Here is a 17,319-nt window from a genome sequence, read left to right as displayed (position 1 = left end):
TCTCTCTGCTTTCTGACTGTACATGCAATGTGACAAGCTTGCCCCTGTCATCATTCTCTCCCCACAATGATGGACTGCACCCTTAACTGTAGGTGAAGTAAACCTTTCCTCCCTTAAGTTGCTTCTTGCCATCTATTTCATCATAGTGATAACAAAAGTAATTAATGAACTAGTTGTCAGAAAATGGCACATAAATACTACATTGAGATTCCATCTCACCTTGGTCAGAATTTCAGTCAACAAGAAAATTAGTAAATGTTAGCAGGGATGTGAACAAAAACAATCTTTGTATACTATTGCTATGTATACAAAATGGAAATTTTTATCCACAACAAAGTTACATCATTTGGAGATAGACATTAAGGAAATTAAGTCAGTCTCAGAAAGAAAAACAATATATATATTTTTTCTCATTTGTGGTATTTTAGGTAGATAAACAAATCATTAACATATGTCATGATATGACATGAAATTAGAAGTGAAACTGACAGCTATTTAAGACTATTTTGGTAGCAAGTATTTAAAAAATATGCAAGATAGATGCATTTGATAATCCTAATTCACCTATTATGAGAAGCATGGAATTGAATGACTCTCTATATAGAACTTTTGAATATTCTGGGAAAAGTAAGGAATAAAATGATGCTGGCTGGCTGCTTCTTACATCTCTACATGAACTAAAAAAACTGAAAAGACTGAGCTTAGAGATGATTTCCCAGCTCCAGATATGCATAAAAAATATAAATGATTCTAAGTGTGTCCAGGAAGAGAATCTTCTCTCCAGCAACCATAGGTCTCAAGTGGCAAAAAACAAATTCAAGCCCTCAACATATGAAAGTCTAAATTACAATGCAGGTTCAAGTCCCAGACTCAAAGCTGTCAGCAGTGAAATTTAAGGCACTGACTGGAAGAGTGAAATCCTGTAATGTGGGATGGAATTGTGTGGAAAGACCATAAGGAAGATGAGGGCATTGAATCAATAGATGTTGTAGTTACCTTTACATTGCTGGGGCAACACACACACGCAACCAAAAGTTAGGGTTGATTTTGGTTTACATTCTCAAGAGGAACCTTCATGATGGCAGGGGAAAGATGGTAGAGCACAGGCTAGACACAATCTTGCCTTATCAGGTAGAAAATAGCAGCAAGAGAATAAACTGAGCCAGCACTGGCAAGATAGATGTCAATAAAATTCATGGTCCACACGCCTTGTAACATATCTCCTCCAGGAGGGCTCCACTTCCTGAATTGACACAAGCCAGGACTAAGCATTCAAAATATGTGAGCTTGCGGGGAACATCTGATTCAGACCATGAGGAAGTACTGTCCCTAACCTTCACAGAGGATGGATCTCCCCTCTATAACCTATAACACTTCCACATCCACCCTTCCCTGAAAGAATCAATTATTTATTATCTGTGGAACAAGTAATGACCTTCACTGAAGGAGATACTGACACCCCTCAGTTCCCACCCATCTTCACCTCTAGATCTATAACCAGACTCAAAGCTGAGCATGTGTCTAGAGGTAAGGTGACAAGTGTATGTATGTCTCATGAGGAGGCATGCTATACTACTAAAAGCCATAATGAGATTTCTAACTCAAAATCAAAACTCTTGGAATTGTATGTGGGGATGGATTTTATGGTTGTGGGATGAAGGGAGAAGGAACATAAAACTGGATCAGTCTGAGTTTATTGATATGGGCTTATTAGGCAGAGATGCTAGGTTTAATGTTGCAGCTCACAGACATTAGAAAAAGGTAACAAGAGTTTATTTGATTGACTGGCTTAAATATGGGTCAAAAGATGGTTGGTCTATGAAATGAGGTGAAGATGCCTGGTATTCCTTGGCTTTGTGTTGATGAGATTTAAAGGCTCAGAGAATTAGAATACTAGAGTGGCTTTGCCTTATTAAACGTAATCCTCCACAATAGGAGGCTCAGAAGTGTACTTTCTTTACTAATGCCAAAAGAAACTGATGCATGCATGGAATACCAGAATTCATGAAGAACTCTATCATTGTGCTATGTGTGTCACATAGTACAGTTGGAACTATGGAAGCTCAATTAGATAACTTAAATGCAATATATGTAAATTGGATCCCATAGTAACAAGGGCCAAGTAGCAACACCTAATTGTCAAAGGTAAGGTAAGCTTAGTTACCAAGTAGATAACATAATAAAAGCAATGCTCCTAATGGTCTGATATGTGTGGACCAAGGAAGTGGCTAATTAATCATTATATTTCTAAAAATGAAGTAGATAGGAGGTCTAAGTTCTGCTCAATCTATATAAGCAGAAAAAATTTCAGAGCAAATCAGTGAAAAGATACTTTGGATCATACCAACAGAAAATCTTGGCCCCCGAACCAATTTCCAGACTTAAGCCAATTTACACACAAATTGAGAAGCCAGGACATCTTGAGGAGGTTGGATCTTGTTATAATGCCTAAGAATTTCAATAGAATTGTTTTCTCATCCTTGAACAGAGTAACATATCTCTTAGTAACTGGCATACAGCTATTGTTCTACCAAATGCTTTCTTCTCCATACCTGTCCACAAGAACCACCAGACACAATTTGCTTTCAGCTGGTAAGACCACGAGTATACCTTTACTCTAAGAAACTATATTAATTCTCCAGTCCTGTGTTATAATTTTGCAGTGAAAGATCTTGTTCACCTGTCTCTTCCCCAAGTTATCAGGCTTGTCCATTATGTTAATGGCATTATTTTGATTTGATCAAATGAGCAGGAGATAGTAACCACACTCCATTTGTTAGCACAGAATTATGCACACCGCATCAGAGGGTGGGAAATAAATTCAAAGATCTTCTACCTCAGTAAAATTTCTAGGATTCTAGTAGTAGAACACTTCAAAGATATTCTTTCTAAGGCCGGGTGTGGTGGCACACGCCTTTAATCCCAGCACTCGGGAGGCAGAGGTAGGAGGATCGCCAAGAGTTTGAGGCCACCCTGAGACTACATGGTGAATTCCAGGTCAGCCTGAGCCAGAGTGAGACCCTACCTTGAAAAACCAAAAAAAAAAATATATATATATATATATATTTTCTTTCTAAGGTAAATGATATGTTGTTACACTTGGCCCCTCCAAACCACAATAAAAGAACATAACTCCCAGTGGGCTTATTTATATTTTGGAGGCAGCATATTCTTCACTTGGGTGTATTATTACTCTATTCCATATACCAAGTGACTCTGACAGCTGCTAGATCTGAGTAGGATCCATAACAGGAGAAGGTTCTTCAATAGGATTCGGCTACGTAGGCTGCTCTGCTACCTGGACCATATCATCCAGCAGATCTGATGGTAGTTGAGGTGTAAGTAGCAGACAGGAATGCTGTTAAGGTACTTTGGCAGGCCCCCCACAATAGAAACCTTGGGATTTCAGAGCAAGACCCTGCCATCATCAGCAGATAGCTATTTTTCCTTTGAGAGATAACTCTTGGCCTTCAATTGAGCCTTCGTGGAAACTGAGTCTTGATGATGGGTAGATTGCATGAAATAATAAAGATGAAGGCAAAAAAAACAATAAAGTGAAAACTGAAAGAGCAATAAACAAACTCAAAGAGCAAGCAGTTGGTACTTTGAAAAAGTTAAGATTGACAAACTCCCATCCAAACTAACTGAACAGAAATAAGATCCAAATAAATAAAATTGGAGATGCAAAAGAAGTTGTTAAAATAGACAATGGGGGATGGAGAGATGGCTTAGCGGTTAAGTGCTTGACTGTGAAGCCTAAAAACCCCGGTTCAAGGCTTGATTCCCCAGGACCCACGTTAGCCAGATGCACAAGGGGGCACATGCGTCTGGAGTTCATTTACATTGGCCGGAGGCCCTGGTGTGCCAATTCTCTCTCTCTCTGTCCCTTTCTGCCTCTTTCTCACTCTGTCACGATCAAATAAATAAATAAACAAAACTAAAAAAATAGACAATGGCTGGTCATGGTGGCGCACACCTTTAATCCCAGCACTTGGGAGGCAGAGGTAGGAGGATCGCTGTGAGTTTGAGGCCACCCTGAGACTACATAGTGAATTCCAGGTCAGCCTGATGTGCATTGAAACCCTACCTTGAAAATCCAAAAAAAAAAAAAAAATAGACAACAACGAAATTCAGAAAATATTTAGGGAATGCCATGAAAACTAAAGTCCCCAAAAATTGGAAAACATTGACAAAATGGATAAATTTCTAAATATACCTGTCCAACAAAAATTGAATCCAGAAGATATAAATATTTTAAACAATTTCATAATGAGCAATGAGATGAAGCAATAAAAGCTTCCCCACAAAGAGAAGCCCAAAAGCACATGAGTTCATGGTGAAATTCTATTGAATTTTAAAAAGTATTTACTACCTCCTGACCATGGGCAAAGAACACTTCATTGATGGTGGTTTTCTTATATCAGGCAGGAACAAAACAAACGGAAGGCCTTTGTTCAACCTAGCTTGATGAACTTGGTGGCCAAAGATATTTCATGCCTAGAGCACAATCTTGAGGGGAGAAAAAAGCTGGGCTGGAGAAATGGCTAAGCAGTTAAGGCACTTGCCAGTAGAGATTAATGATTTGTGTTTGATTCCCCAGTACCCATGTAAAGGCAGATGCACAAAGTGGAGCATGTATCTAGAATCCATTTTCAGTGGCTGCAGTCCCTGGTGTGTTCATTCTTTCTGTCTCCTATCTTTCTATGCTTGCAAATAAAAAAAAAAAAAAACAATTAAAGGGCTGGAGAGATGGCTTAGCGGTTAAGTGCTTGCCTGTGAAGCCTAAGGACCCCGGTTCGAGGCTCGGTTCCCCAGGTCCCACGTTAGCCAGATGCACAAGGGGGTGCACGCGTCTGGAGTTCGTTTGCAGAGGCTGGAAGCCCTGGTGCGCCCATTCTCTCTCTCCCTCTATCTGTCTTTCTCTCTGTGTCTGTCGCTCTCAAATAAATAAATAAATTTAAAAAAAAGAAATATTAAAAAAAACAATTAAAAATAAAATAAAAGGTATTATTTGCAAGGGGAATGAGATAGTGACAGTGAGAAAGAATATGAATGAAAATAAATGAATGACTTAGTATGGGTGAGCCAGTACTTCTTGCCATTATAAACTAACTACAGGAACATGTGCCACTATGCACATCTGGGTTTATATGAATACTGGGAAATCAAACACAAACTATCAGGCTTTGAAAGCAAGTGACTTTAACTACTGAACCATCTCCCCAGCCCTTTATTGAACTTTTTTTTAAAGAAACCTCTTTTTTTTCTCACAAGCTGCTCTTTTATTTATTTATTTATTTATTTATTTGAGAGCGACAGACACAGAGAGAAAGATAGAGGGAGAGAGAGAATGGGCGCGCCAGGGCTTCCAGCCTCTGCAAACAAACTTCAGACGCATGCACCCCCTTGTGCATCTGGCTAACGTGGGACCTGGGGAACCGAGCCTTGAACCGGGATCCTTAGGCTTCACAGGCAAGCGCTTAACCACTAAGCCATCTCTCCAGCCCGAACTTTTGTTTTTATTAATTTATTTGAGAGTGACAGACAGAGAAAGAAAGAGGCAGATAGACAGAGAGAGATGCATGCACCACCTTGCACATCTGGCTTATGTGGGTCCTGGGGAATCAAGCCTTGAACCTGGGTCCTTAGGCTTAACAGGCAAGCACTTAACCACTAAGCCATCTCTCCAGCCCTCCTTTATTGAACTATTAAGGAAGATTAACGCCAACACTTTTCAAACTATTCCACAAATTACAAAAAAAAAAAAAAAAGGGAACACTATCGAACATCCTATGAATATAGTTTTATCTTGATACCCAGGTTAGTAAAAGACACAAAAGTGGCTGTGGAGGTGGCTCAGTGGTTAAAAGGCTTGATGTACAAGAGGAAGATGTGAGTTCAACCTCTGGCAATCCCTCCTCTCACCTACACTAAAATCAACTCCAAATTGATCAAGGACCACCATATAATACATGAAACTCTAAATGGTCTAGAAGAGATGGTAGAGAAAACACTCCAAGATATAGGTGTAGGGAAAGACTCTGAATAAGACTCCAGTGGGCCAGGGAACTAGGCAAACAGTCAACTGGGACCTCATGAAAATAATAATAATAATAATAATAATAATAATAATAATAATAATAATAATAAACTATTGTACAAAGATGCAAACCATCAACAGAGTCAATAGACAACCTATTAAATAGGAGAAAATCTTCCCTGGCAATATCTCCAACAAATGTTTAATAACTAGGATCTAAAAATAAAAGAAAACAATAAAAAAATCAAACACACCACTCAAAAGAATGAGGCAGGGTATGGAACAGACTTTTCAAAGGAAGAAATACAAATGAACATTAAAGACCTAAAGAGATGTTCAACATCTCTACTCATCAGGGAAATTCAAATTAAAATGAGTATGAAAATCTATTTCACTCCAGTCAGAATGATAATCATCAAAAAGTCAAATGAGGGTCGGGTGTTGGCACATACCTTTAATCCCAGCACTTGAGAGGCAGAGGTAGGAGGATTGCCGTGAGTTTGAGGCCACCCTGAGACAATATAGTGAATTCCAGGTCAGCCTGAGCTAGATTGAGACCCTACCTCAAAAAACCATAAAAAAGCCAAATGATAGTACATGCTGGAGGGGAGTGTGGGGAAAGAGGAACCCCCATCTTTTGCTGATAGGAGTGCAAAATTGTATAACCATTATGGAAATCAGTATGGAGACTCCTCTAAAGGCTGAAAATAGGAATACCACTAGATACAGCTATACCTCATTTGGGTATATATCCTAAAGTCTCTTCTATATACCACAGAGCCACTTGCTGTATTATTTTTTATTGCTGCTCTATTCATAATAGGCAGGAACTAGAAGCAGCCCAGATACCCATCAACAAATGAATGGCTAATGAAGAAGTGTTACAGATACACAATGGAATCCTACTCAGTAGTAAGGAGAAATGAAACAACCAAATTTGCAGGAAATTGAGGAACTTGGAAAAATATCACCTGAGCGAGGTCACACACACTCAGAAAGACAAATGCTGCATGTTTTCTCACATATGCACTTCCTAACCTAATCCAACATCAGTTAAATGTATCCCATGATAAATATCTACAATATGGACATGGCATTAGAATGAAGATAGGAAAAAGGGGAAATAGTGAGGGAAGGGTTCCTGGACAGGTCAATGATCAGCAAAATGAAAGAAATGTACAGAGAGGCCTAGAGGGTAGAGGAAGGGACTGGAACAGAAGAGCAGAAGAGCTTCATAAAAGGTAGAAAAAGCATTACCCTAAAGCCATGGGTGCTGGTTGGTAATTCTCAGGGCTGGAATTGGGTCCCCCCCACAATGAGCTGCTGGTCAGGGAGACATGAGGTCCCCAAAATAATATAGGCGATTGCCAAAACACTTGGTTACATGCAAGTGCTAAAAGGTAACTCGCTACTGCTGAAGATACTATAGACTGTGGCCAAAGGACATCCAGTGATCATGTTGGAACTGAGAAGGAATCCAGTTTCTTCCTGGATAGCCCCCATTGTGGCTGGAGCAACTGACTGATTAAGCAGGAGATCCTGCCAGTTACAAAATCAAGTAGCCAAGCAAGAATTACATGTTCGTGCAACACTGGTACACAGCTGATATAGGTAACCAACTGCACCAAGAATTAGACATGAGACCCACTCAGTGGGAGCTAACTCATATCTGCCTTTGGAAACCAAGCTAGAGTCCCTAAAACAGTAAATCTATAGACTCCAGAAAGAATCCCCACTGCTTTCTAACTAAGAAGAATGGATATACATATTAATATACCTTTCTAACGATTAGACTTATCCCGTTTTATTCAAACTGTTCTCACTTTTGATTGGAGAATCTGTTTGGCTTTACAGATGGAGGAGAATACGGGGGAGAACAAAGATATATCAATAGGTCAAGAAGAGAGAACCAACAGTCTACCTCCACTTCATCTTCCTGGGCCCAGAAGTCCTTACAGGGGGAGGGGTAGAACTAATACTACTTTCACGACTAGCCTGAAAAACAGTTCCAGGGAAACTGCATCAGACACTGGTCACCCAAACCTCATAAAAACAGATCCAGAGCCTACAGATAAATCAACACTAAATCAGATCTCTATCTTGTCCACCAAGGCTCAGGAAGCATCGCGGAAGATGGGGCAGAAAGATTGTAAGAGCCTCAGGGTGGGTAGGAATAGCCCGAGACACCATGTTTTCCCCATCCCTGCAGAGACTAACTGAGGCCTCTTGGTCCCAATGAACACCAAAAACCCCACCAAACACCCTCAGCAGAATTGAAGCAGAGGAGAGGGCTGGGTCTCTGTGTACAAACTTTTCATTAAAAATCAATAAAAATTAAAAAACCCACCACAATAAAAAAGAAAACTTCAGATGAATTTCCCTAATAAATATGAATACAAAAATTCTCAACAAAATACCTGCAGACTGGGTCTGGAGAGATGGCTCAGCTGTTAAAGATGCTTACATACAAAGCCCAATAACCTGGGTTCAATTTCCCAGTACCTATTTGGCCAGATGCACAAAGTAGCACATGCACCTGAAGTTCTTTTGCAGTGGCAAAAGGACCTGGTGTGCCCATTCTCTCCTTCCTTCCCTCCCTTTCTCCTTCTCTTTGTTTCTATATCTCTCTCCCTATTTCTGCTTGAAAATTAATAAATAAAAATATTTACATGCTTGCAGACAGAATTAAAGAACACATTAAGAAAATTATACATCATAACCAACTTGGATTCATTCCAGGGATGAAAGTTTTGTTCAACAGACACAAAGAAATAAATGTAATTTACCATATAAATAAACTTAAGGGGAAAATTATATAATCATCTTGATAAACACAGAAAAGGCATTTGACAAAGTCTCCAAGCCTTCATGATGAAAGTTCTGAAGAAATTAAGCATAAATGGAACATATCTCAAGGTTGTAACATATACATTATTACACATTACAAAATTCCAGTCAACATTATACTAAACTGGGAAAAAACTAAAAACATTTCCTATGAATTCTTCACTGTGACAAAGGTACTCATTATCTCTATTCTTATTTAATAAAATGCTCAAAATCTTAGCTAGAGCAAAAACAAACAAAAACAAGAGAAACATAAAAGGAATAAAAATAGGAGAGGAAGAAACAAACTTAGGCCTCTTCACAGATGGTAAGACTCTACACTTAGGAGAACCTAAAGAATCTACTATAAAGTTCTTAGATTTCTAAACACTTTTAACAAAGTTGCAAGATATAAAATCAACAACCAAAAATAAGTAGCTTTCATGTAGTCCAACAATGAACTTGCCAAGAAGGAAACTAGGAATAATATCTATTCATAATAGCTTTACCCATAAAGAAAGCATCTAGAAATAAGCCTCTCAAAGACATGAAATACTATCTACAATGAAAACTTTAAAAGACTGAAAAAATAATAAAAGAATACCTGATTTAGGAAAGACCTTACATGTTCCTGGATTGGCAGAATCAATCTTGTAAGAATGGCTACATTATTACCAAAAGTAATCAACAGATTCAATACAATTTCCATCAAAGGTCTAATGACATTTTTGTCAAAACTACAAAAACATCCAACAATTTATACAGAAATACAAAAGACCAAACATAGCTAAAGTAAACACAGGCAGAAAGAACAATGCTAGAGGCATCACAATTCCTGACCCAAAATTACACTACATAACCAAAGAAATAACGCAGAATGGTAGTGGTAGAAAAACATACATATAGACCAGTGGAGTTCAATAAAGGAACAAAAACTAAACCCACACAGCTATGGCCTCCTAATTTTTGAAAAGGCATCAAAAACATAAACTGGAAAAAAGACAGCCTATTCAATAGATGGTGCTGACAAAATTGGATATTTTTGAATACCTGAAAAAGAATCAAGTTAGATCCACATCTCTCACTCTGCACAAACATCAATTGAAAATGCATCAAAGACCTTAATGTAAAAAGAAAAATGCTGGAATACTGAAAATACTAGAGGAAACCACAGGCAATACACTGGTAGTTATAAGCATAGTTAAGAATTTTCTGAATAGGATTCCAACACTATAGGAAATAGTCCAAAGAATCAGCAAATGGAACTATGAACTTAAAAAGTTTATGTACAACAAAGGAAACTATCATCAGAATAAATAAAAAGCCTACAGACTAGAAGGCAAAAATGGCAGCTATTCCTCAGACAGGAGCCTGATATCTAGAGTGTCTAAAAAACTGCAAAAATTAAACAGTAAAAATCCAAACTGCAAATCAATGAGTTGATGTAATGCAGATACAGCTCTCAAAAGAAGAAATACAATAGCCAAAAGAAGAAATTCAATAGCCAACAGATATTATAAAAGTATTCAAGGGCTGGAGAAATGGCTCAGCAGTTATTGCACTTGCCTGCAAAACCTAAGGATCCTAGTTTGATTCCCCATCACTTACATACAGCTAGATGAACAGGGTGGCACATTCATCTGGAGTTCCTTTTTGCAATGGCTAGAGGCCCTGGAACACCCATTTTCTCTCTTCTCTCTCTCTCTCAAAGAAATAAGTATTTTTTTTAAAAGTGTCCAACATTGATAGCTATCTAGGAAATGTAAACTAAAACCACTTTAAGACTTCATCACACCCTTGTCAGAACGGCTATCATCAAGAAAATCAATGACAAAAAAATGCTGGTATAATCTGGTGTTACTACTATGGAAATCAGTGTGGAGGTTTCTCAAAGAGCTAAAAATTGAACTACCGTATGACCAAGCTATACAACTCCTGAGCAACTACCAAAGTACTCTATATCCTACCACAGAGATATCTGCATATACATGTTCATTGTTGTTCTATTTACAGCTAGAAAATGGAATTAATCTAAATATCTATCAACTAGTGACTAAATAATAAAAATGGGGTACATATACACAACATAATTTTACCCATCTCTAAAGAAGAAGGAAATTATTATGAATGGAACTAAAAAAATTATGACCAGTTAGGTAACCCAGGCCCAGAAAGACATTAATTGTATGTTTTCTCTCATACATGTATCTTAATTTTTAATGTTTTTCTCTATGCAAATAAAGTGATCCAAAATAGGGTATGAAACTAGATAAAAGATCATGAGAAGGGAACAAGAGGTAATAAGAAACAAAATAGCTTATGAAAATGGGGGGGGGGTGACTAAAGAAAACATGTTGTTTGAAAGCAGATAGGAGGCTATAGTGAGGGGAAGGCACCAAGGAGGTAAATGAGAAAAGAGGTAGTGAAGGGAAAGAAAATGACAAAATTCAATTGAAAAACACTATAATGAATCCTAATTAATTGTATACTAATTGAAAATAAAATTTGAAAATACTTATAATTCAAAAAAGGAAACAGTTGCAGTACCAACAAGGTCACAATAGCCTAGAAGGCTGCTTCAGAGTTCTCTAAAAGGCTGTATATGCTCTGAATCAGCCCCCTATATTTGGTCCTATCTATCCTATAACCAGGATTCAAGTGTCTAGGAATCAAGAGGTATAAATAATAATGCTACCATTCACCATTACCCCTAGTGACACACTAATGACATTTTTGCTTCCTGTTCTCACAACTTTATGCTCTGTTGGCTTAAAGTCTTAGTTCCAGAGTGAGAAGTGCATCTTACATAAAACACAATAAATGTTCCATTGAACTTGAAGTTACAACCTACCCTTGGCCACTTTGGGCTCCTGATGCCCAAAGTCAACAGGCAAAGTCAACAGTTAAAGGGAATTATATCCCAGTACCAGAAATTTGTGCTACCCACATCAAGCTGTTGATCAGAGACATACAAGGTTCCTACAACAAGACAGGCTTCTGCCAAAGCACTTGATTACCCACCTGAGGCAAAAAGGAAGACCCTATTGCTAAAGACACCATATGCTGCTGACACAGAAGAAACCTACCTGAAATCTGGAAGAGAGCCAGTTCCCAGAAAGTTAGCCCATCTAGTGCTGGAAAGCATGACATGAGCTAATAAGGGAAAGTGGCCAACAGTGTGAGCAAGCAGTAGTCTGAGCTACTAAGAAGTAACCAGTCTGACAAGAAGTACACACTAGTGTAATAGTGGCACACAGCCTTGGTAGGTAACCAGTAGCTTTCTGAGTGGCTAAGAATCCATTCAGTGGAAAGGGACCCATGGCTATAACTGGGAACCAGGTGTGAATTCTATGGAAACAAAAGATTATGCGTTCCAATGTCAAGCTCCAATTAGTCTAGTGCTAAAAGAGTGCACTTATCCAATTTAACCTGTGCTGACTTCACTCGCCATTGGAGAATCTGTTTTTCTTTTTTCATAAGGTAGCAAGACCTAAGGAGATAAACTATCCCTCACATCTCAGTCAGGGCCCAAGTGAAACTACAGAGGAATTGGGGAAACGAGCAAAAGTGCTGCTTCCATAGTGAGCCTCACAATCTGCATCAGGGTGTAGGAGACAGACGCTGAGGGTACTCAACAAATACAAAACAAAACCAGATATCCAGAGGCTCCAAAGAACTCATCTCTGAAGTAGACCTAAAACACACCCACCAAGGCTCAGGGAATTTTATGGAAGGCAGGAAGAAAGATTGTAAGAGCCACAGGTTGGGATCTCATGCCCAGAGGCACTGCCTCTCCCCATGACTGACTGTTGTTCCCAGGATGCATAACCAACCCATAACCCCATGGGGAATACCAGCAACCCCACTGAGGAGGGCCCCATGTGCAATGGCGACAGGGAGGAGGGAAAAGATAGTACCAACACATAATGTATCCAGACAAAGTATATTATTTTTCGTTTGTTTTTTGAGGTAGGGTCTTACTGTAGCCCAGGCTGACCTGGAATTCACTATGTAGTTTCAGGGTGGCCTTGAACTCATGGTGATCCTCCTACCTCTGCCTCCTGGGGTACTATGATTAAAGGCATGTGCCACCATGCCTGGCTAGTATTTTCTTAATAAAAAAAAAAAAAACTCTGATAACTACAAAAGATTACTATAGTGAAACGAAAAGGAGTTACAATGTTAGAAAAATTTATTGATCCTGACTGGGGGGGGTGAATTTGACCATCAGGAGTACAGAAGATCCTTTAGGGCATCTCTTGGTGTTTGTTATCAGACCCTGGGACTAAGAACAATGGGAGATTACAGCACCATAATAAAGGCAGGGTAATATTATAATTAATCATTCCTAAGGGACTTTGCCATGAATTTGGGAGAAAGAAGTGCATTTCTCTTTGTATTTGGGATAGTTATATCATGTTAGGTGAAATTATGAGATTATTGTCTTTATTTGGAAATTAAGGGTAGCATAAAGAGATATGTCAAGTGACAAGAAGTAGATTTGTAGTGTTTAATCTTTCTTGTCATATAACTCTTGGGTAGGTCTATGAGGTCATTTCCAACTGAATGAGACAGACTATCCCTCAGAGTAGGTAGCCACTCTGATGGAAGCCTACATAAAAAGAAGTTCCAGAAATATCAGGCCTTTTTCTGGGCTGCTTTAATTCTTGCTGGTGAGCAGATCTAGCCTGTTGCTGCTATCTTTCACAGACATCAGAACTCAGCTTCTTCAGCACTCCAATGTGGACTGAAGACCAGTAGCTCTCCAGGAATACTCCAGGCCTTCAGCACCACATTGGGACTGTAGATAAATCCAGTCTCATGGATTGAGAAATTACCAGGTTTTCAGCTTATTGAACATGAACACAAGACAGCCACTGTTGGACTATCCAGACCATACTTTGTAAGCTAACCTAATAAATCCCCTTTTTAATACATATTCATTATTTCTATCTGTTTTATTCCTCTAGAGAGCCCTGACTAATATAAATGGCGATTAAATTATTTTAATTTATTTATCTTTATTTGAGAGAGAGAGAGAGAATGGGTGCACCAGGGCCTCCAGCCACTGCAAATGAACTAGATGCATGTGCCACTTTGGGCATCTGGCTTACATTAGTCCTGGGGAACTGAACTGAGTTCTTTCGCTTTGCAGACAAACGCCTTACCTGCTAATCCATCTCTCTAGCATGGCCATTAAATTTTGATTGGATAAAAAATGTGATACACATACATACTGGGAACTATTTCAGCTGTGGGAGAATGAAATTATGACATTTTTATGAAAGTGGGTAGAATGGAACATGGTTATTTTAAATTAAATAAGCCCAGACTCAGAACTTAGAACTTATATGCAGAATCTAGACATATATGCATATCAGAGAGAGATTGAGTTAGAAAGAAAAGTACAAAGAAGTGGTTAAACGAGTTTATTGGATCAAACAGAAAACATATATATATATATGTGGCATGAAAACAGAAAGGGCTGGTTAAGCACTTGCCTGTGAAGCCTAAGGACCCTGGTTCAAGGCTCTATTCCCCAGGACCCATGTAAGCCAGATGCACAAGGGGGCACATGTTTCTGGTGTTCATTTGCCGTGGCTAGAGGCTCTGGCATGCCCATTCTCTCTCTCTCTATCTGCCTCTTTCTCTCTTTGTCTGTCTGTTTCTCTCAAATAAATAAACAAAATAAAAATTGAGAGTTGTATGTCCCTATCCTAGGTAATATAATTATTAAAAAATAAAAACAGAAGGAGAAGTTATTTGGTGGTAGGAAAGAAACCAGCAAGATGGGGCAGGGGAAAAAAGAAGGACAGTGGGCAGTGGAAATAAATTAGAACAAGGTCTAATGACACACACACATATACATATGAGTATGCCATAAGTAAAATCATTATTTTATGGTAACTTTAAAATTAATTTAAGAAGAGGGGCTGGGGAACTGGCTCAGCAGTTAAAGGTGCTTGCTCGCAAAGCTTGTCATCCCAGGTTCAATTCCCGAGTATCCATGCAAAGCCAGTGGCATATGTGTCTGGAGTTCATTTGCAGTAGCAATAGGCCCTAGTGTGCCCATACTTTCTTCCTCTCTCTCTTAAATATTAATTATTAATTAGATTGTTTATTTTATGATGTTTTTTTTAATTCTTTCTATATTCTGGATGTTAATCCAGATGAAAATTTGTCCTACATTGCAGTCAGTCTCATCACTCAATTGTTCATTTCCTCTGTGCAAATTTGTTAATTTTTAATTTTATGAAAAAAATTTTGTCAGGTCATTTTTTAGGGGAAGGGAGATTTTGAGGTAAAGTCTTGGTCTAGTCTAGGGTGACATGGAATTCATTATGCAGTCTCATGTTGGCTTCTAACTCACAGTGATCCTCCTACCTCAGCCTCCAGAGTGCTGGGATCACAGGCATGTGCCACCATGCCCGGCTTATCAGTTCTTTCTCTTATTTCCTTAGCTATTGGAGAAAGTCATTGCTTATGCCTGTATCTTGAGGGATAGAGAAGACATTCTCTATCCTTCCTTGTAATAGTTTCAAAGTTTCAGGTCTTACATTAATGCATTTGTTCCATTTTGAGTTTATTTTTATACAGTATAAGAAGGATTTCATTTCAGTCTTTTCCATGTGGATATACTAGTTTTCTTAGCACTATTTGTTCAAGAGACTCTCTTTTTTTCCCGTTATGTTTTTGGTCAACCTTCATTGAGAGTCAGATGACTTTAGCACTATAGCTGTGTGGGTTTATTCCTGGGTCTCTTCTTCTATTCTGTTCATTTTTGTGTATGTTTCTCTGCCAGTACCATGTACATATTATTACTGTGGTTTTGTGGTATGGTGTAAAATTGAGATACCATTTGCCTTGGTATTTAACTTAGAATTGTTCTAGCTATTCTGGACTTTATGTGCTTTAATATTAATTTCATGCTTTTTTTCTACTTATGTAAAGAATGTTATTGCAATTTTGATGGGATTGCACTGAATCTGTAGATTGGTGGGGGGGTATTAGTCATTTTCACAATATTAAGTGCTAGGTTGGGACTGCTGAGACATTTATAGGACTAAGCAGCTACTGAAGAATAACTAGGCTTCTGTCTACACTGGAACCTAAAGAAGCTAAAGTATGATGTCAGCAAATAATGGCAACAGCAGAAGAAGAGGTATTTGTACTCACCATCAAGACCAGCAAGCACCATTGCTTTTTCTTTTTTTTAAAAAAAATTTTTATTTATTTATTTATTTATTTGAGAGCGACAGACACAGAGAGAAAGACAGGTAGAGGGAGAGAGAGAGAATGGGCACGCCAGGGCTTCCAGCCTCTGCAAACGAACTCCAGACACGTGCGCCCCCTTGTGCATCTGGCTAACATGGGACCTGGGGAACCGAGCCTCGAACTGGGGTCCTTAGGCTTCACAGGCAAGCGCTTAACCGCTAAGCCATCTCTCCAGCCCACCATTGCTTTTTCTTCAGATCTCCTTATATTAAGGCCGACCTTTCAAAGGTGCCACCCACTCTGAGGGAGGGTCTTTCCATTTCTGGAAACACCCTCATGGACACATCTAGGGCTTAACTCTTAGTTGTTTCTAGATCCTGACAATTTAACACTCAAGGTTAACTATCATATCTAGTTATTTTCAAATTTATATCACCATTTCTAGAATTCAAATTTGCAAATCTATTTGTGTATTTGTTTACACCTGAATCATCTCAAAGTTAATGTATCTTCAACACAATGCTACATTCTTTATTCTAACAGCATAAAACCTAGTTTTCCCCTAATATCTCCCCCTTCTGTGATGCTAGTACCAACACTCAGTTTGTTGCTCAGTCAAAAATCCTTGGAGCCTGGGGCTGGAGAGATGGCTTAGTGGTTAAGGTGCATGCCTGTGAAGACTAAGGGCCTAGGTTCCATTCTCCAGGCCCCACATAATCCAGATGCTCATAGTGGCACATTTGTCTGGAGTTCGTTTGCAGTGGCTGGAGGCCCTGGCACAACCATTCAATCTCTCTCTCTCTGTCTGTAACAAATAAATAAAAATAAAATATTAGGGGCTGGAAGGATAGCTTAGCAGTTAAGGCATTTGCCTGAAAAGCCAAAGGACGCAGGTTCAATTCCCTAGGACCCACGTTAGCCAGATATACAAAGGGGTGCATATGTCTGGAGTTTGTTTGCAGTGGCTGGAGGCCCTGACATGCCCATTCTCCTTCTCTCTATCTCTTCCTCTTTCTCTGTCAAATAAATAAACATAAAAATATTTAAAAAATAAAATATTTAAAAAAAATTTTGGAGCCATACTTAATTCTACATTCTTCACATCTCAAATACAATCCACCAACAAATCTTACTAGTTGACCTTTAAAATATATTAACAGTCTATGGAACAAGATCATAGACTCAACTTTCCCTATTCTCTTCTCCATTGCATTCTCTAAACCTGAGTAGGTAACATA

General features: G+C 38.7%; 1 protein-coding gene and 1 non-coding gene across 3 annotated transcripts in view; one reads left to right on the top strand and one right to left on the bottom strand.

Moving 5' to 3' along the window:
• The window catches only part of Zc3h12b (zinc finger CCCH-type containing 12B), a 280,839-nt gene that overhangs the window by 228,866 nt on the left and 34,654 nt on the right, over nucleotides 1-17,319 (bottom strand). The gene's annotated exons all lie outside the window — the stretch shown is intronic.
• On the top strand, nucleotides 4,371-4,510 carry LOC123456977. The gene has a single exon (XR_006634832.1). It is a non-coding gene; the product is annotated as a small nucleolar RNA SNORA48 (small nucleolar RNA).

The sequence above is a fragment of the Jaculus jaculus genome, chromosome X (assembly GCF_020740685.1).
Source record: "Jaculus jaculus isolate mJacJac1 chromosome X, mJacJac1.mat.Y.cur, whole genome shotgun sequence".
In the NCBI taxonomy this organism is placed as follows: Eukaryota; Metazoa; Chordata; class Mammalia; order Rodentia; family Dipodidae; genus Jaculus; species Jaculus jaculus.
This window is presented reverse-complemented; position numbering and strand designations above follow the sequence as displayed.